Source organism: Oncorhynchus keta, chromosome 4 (assembly GCF_023373465.1).
Source record: "Oncorhynchus keta strain PuntledgeMale-10-30-2019 chromosome 4, Oket_V2, whole genome shotgun sequence".
NCBI classification, from domain to species: Eukaryota; Metazoa; Chordata; class Actinopteri; order Salmoniformes; family Salmonidae; genus Oncorhynchus; species Oncorhynchus keta.
The window spans coordinates 69,828,635-69,832,992 of NC_068424.1; positions in this window are offsets into that span (position 1 = coordinate 69,828,635).

Here is a 4,358-nt window from a genome sequence, read left to right on the forward strand (position 1 = left end):
AGCACGTTTCATTGAATGCCCCAGAAAAGAACCACCAGAATTCTGTTCAGTTCTTAGAACTACCGGCAGCCAGGCATGTTGTACTACCCTGCTGCACCCATCTCTGGTGGCTTACAATCAGGCAAAGCAGGTCTGAGCCTGGCCTGTACTGGGCTGGATAGGTGGATGAATAGCTTGAGTGAATGGGTTTAAGTAGAATAGTGGTGGGGAGCAGGGGACTGTGTGAATAGACACAACGGGGTTGTTGCCAAAATGCTGCACAAATGTTTTTATGACTTTCTGTTGCTTTCTCCTGTGTGTGTGAATGGGGTTATATATATACAGAACAAAAATATGAACGCAACATGCAACAATTTCAATGAATGTACTGAGTTACAGTTCATATAAGGAAGTCAGTCAATTGAAATAAATTCATTAGGCCCTAATCTATGGATTTCACATGCCTGGGCAGGGGTGCAGCCATGGGTGGGCCTGGGAGGGCATAGGCCCACCCACTGGGGAGCCAATCAGAATGAGTTTTTCCCCACAAAAGGGCTTTATTACATTCAGAAATACTCCTCAGTTTTATCAGCTTTCTGGGTGGCTGGTCTCTGACGATCCCACATGTGAAGAAGCATGATGTGGAGGTCCTGCGCTGGTGTGGTTTTAAAAAGTACAACCGGCCTCAACTGCAGATCACGTGTAAGGTGGTTTATGGTAGATAATTGAACATCAAATTCTCTGGCAACAGTACTGGTGGACATTCCTGCAGTCATCATGCCAATTGCACTCTGCCTCAAAACTTGACATCTGTGGCATTGTGTTGTTTGACAAAACTGCACATTTTAGTGGCCTTTTATTGTCCACAGCACAAGGTGCACCTGTGTAATGATCATGCTGTTTAATCAGTTTCTTGATATGCCACATCTGTCAGATGGATGGATTATCTTGGCAAATGAGAAATGCTCACTAACAGGGATGTAAAACAAATTTGTGCACAAAATTTATTTGAAAGAAATGAGCTTTTTGTGAGTAAGGAACATTTCTGGGATCTTTTATTTCAGCTCATAAAACATGGGACCAACACTTTTTACATGTTGCGTTTATATTTTTGTTCAGTATAGATGGCTCTTCTTGGAAGAATAGGTTGGTTGGCCAGTAGGGACCCAGCAGTAGCTAACTGATGCACCAGCACAGCGTCTCCAGATGAGGGAGCCGTCTCTGCTTCAGAACACAGTAGTCCTACTGAACACAAAAACGTCTAAACTTGACAAATGTCATGTTCACTATGTAATGGAGCATGGAGAAATAAAATAAAAACCCACTATGCCTTAGTACAGTATTACCACACACAGATCAACTGAACCATCTCATTGCATAACCATACATTTTTTGCCACATTGTGAAATCTACCTTCAGGGATTTGGCTCATTTTACGTACTGTGGAAACTACTACCAGACTACGCAGAATAATCAGTTACATGGAAATCCTATTACTTCCTTTACCATAAAGACCATCTGTAAATACTTAAATTACCGAAAGTAGAAACTTGTGTGTGCGCTTCAGTGTCCTTAGAGTTATTGTTGTGTGGACATGGGGTCTGTGGTTCCAGGAGGAAGAGATGTAAGAGAAATGATAAGAGTGTGGCCATAGTAGTCCCCAGTGGTATGAGTCACACCTACTAACTTCCTTCCTATTCTGAAACTTCTCTCATACCAATCTGACACTAGAGGACCTGGAGCTCCTTTGATTTTGTCACATGATCTATATTGTTGTTACAAACTAACTTACACACCCATAGGAAGGAGGGTTTGCCAAGTAATAACAGTCATCATTACTTACATGACTAAGTAAAGTAATTAAGCCTTGTCTGAACCACAACGGCCCATAGGGGCAAGTTAGGGCCTATGTCCTGTTTCTGTAGCATGAGGAAGCTTGATGTACAAGTACACCCCCTGGACAGGACGTTAGTATGATTAAGACCTATTAAGGTTTTATTGGAGCAAAAACCCATTGTTCCCATTGTGATAGGGATTGTGTTCTGTTATTGTTTGGTCAGGGATAAAGTGTGACATGTTGTGCTACTGTCTGTCTGTTATCCCACCAGGCACAGACGTCAGCTCGACGTCTAGTTTTGATTTATATTTGGTTGACTTGTCAAGGAACAATAATTCAATGTGAAATCAACAAAAAATGTCACCATGTCATTGGATTTAGGTTAAAAGTTAGGTGAAAAAAATAGGAAATGCCGTTATGTTCAAATACGATCAGTTTTCCACATTGATTCAACGTCAACATATTTTTGGGGTTGAAAGGACGTGGAAACCATGTTAATTCAACCAGTTTGTGGCCAGTGGTATGTTTTTGCCAACATTAGTCCAGCAGTGTTGTCTGTCTGTTCTCACCATCCAAACCAAACAGCACGGCTTTGTGGTCAACTTCCTCAGTGAGACGTTGATAACGAGAGGATTTATGTGCCCAGTGTCCACAAACACACTGCTCACGGTACTCCCTTTCTCACACACACTGCGTTCTCTCTCTTTCTCTACATTGTCCTCTTTCTCACACACACTGCTGTATTTCTCGCCCTGTTTTCTACTGAACAAATATATAAACGCAACAATTTCAAAGATTTTACTGAGTTACAGTTCATATAAGAAAATCAGTTAATTGAAATGAATTAATTAGGCCCTGATCAATGGATTTCACATGACTGGGAATACAGATAAGCTGATGGTCACAGACACCTTAAAAAGAAGGTAGGGGCATGGATCAGAAAACCAGTCAGTATCTGGGGTGACCATTTGTCTCATGCAGCATGACACATCTTCTCGTAGAGTTGATCAGGCTGTTGATTGTGGCCTGTGGAATGTTGTCCCACTCCTCTTCAATTGCTGTGCGAAGTTGCTGGATATTGGCGGGAACTGGAACATGCTGTAATAACATCAATCCAGAGCATCCCAAACATGCTCTTTGGGTGACATGTCTGGTGAGTGTACAGGCCATGGAAGAACTGGGACATTTTCAGCTTCCAGGAATTGTGTACAGATCCTTGCTACATGTTGAAACGTGGTGATGGCACGACAATGGATCTCGTCCTGGTATCTGCATTCAAATTGCCATCGATAAAATGCAATTGTGTTTGTTGTCGCTAACTTATGACTGCCCATACCCTTACCACCCACCACCATGGGGCACTCTGTTCACAACGTTGACATCCACAAACCGCTCGCCCACACGACGCCATACACGCTGTCTGCCATCTGCCCGGTACAGTTGAAACCGGGATTAATCCGTGAAGAGCACACTACTCCAGGATGCCAGTGGCCATCAAATGTGAGCATTTGTCCACTGAAGTCCGTTATGATGCCGAACTGCAGTCACGTCAAGACCCTGGTGATGACGATGAGCTTCCCTGAGACGGTTTCTGACATTTTGTGCAGAAAACCTTCGGTTGTGCAAACCCACAGTTTCATCAGCTGTTCGGGTGGCTGGTCTCAGACGATCCCGCAGGTGAAGAAGCCGAATGTGGAGGTCCTGGGCTGGTGTGGTTACACGTGGTCTGCGGTTGTGAAGCCGGTTGGACATACGGTCAAATTCTCTAAAATTATATTGGAGGCGGTTTATGGCAGATAAATTATCATTAAATTCTCATTAAATTCTCTGACAACAGCTCTGGTGGACATTCCTGCACTCCCTAAAAACTTAAGATATCTGTGGCATTGTGTTGTGTGACAAAACTGCACATTTTAGAGTGGCCTTTTATTGTTCCCAGAACAAGGTGTACCTTTAATGATAATGCTGTTTAATTAGCTTCTTGATATGCCACACCTGTCAGGTGGATGGATTATCTTGGCAAAGGAGAAATGCTCACTAACAGGGATGTAAACTAATTTGAGTACAACATTTGAAAGAAATAAACTTTTTGTGCGTATGGAACATTTCTAGGATCTTATTTCAGCTCATGGATTATGGGACCAACACTTTCCATGTTGCGTTTATATTTTTGTTCAGTATAGATTAGAGATTTCTGAAGAACCTTATTGTCATCTTTATATCGTTCCTCTTCATTTTCTTTACGAGTGGAACAATGGTCATATCAATCACACTTGCCAAATGGCTTGAGAGACTGTGACAAGTGGATAAGACTGAATAACAGTCTGGAGAGACGGGAACGAAGTAAAGGAAGGTGAAACCACCCTCCCTAATCATAGAGAAACACCGAGCCACTGCCAGTATCCCCCTGGGCTGGAGCAAAGGAACTAAACAAAAACAAAGAGAGAACTGTTTGCTGTCATGGAGATGGTGAACAGGACAGGAAGAAAAAGAATGGATGGATGTGTGTGTGCGTGTCGCAACACTGACCTCTGAAACCAGG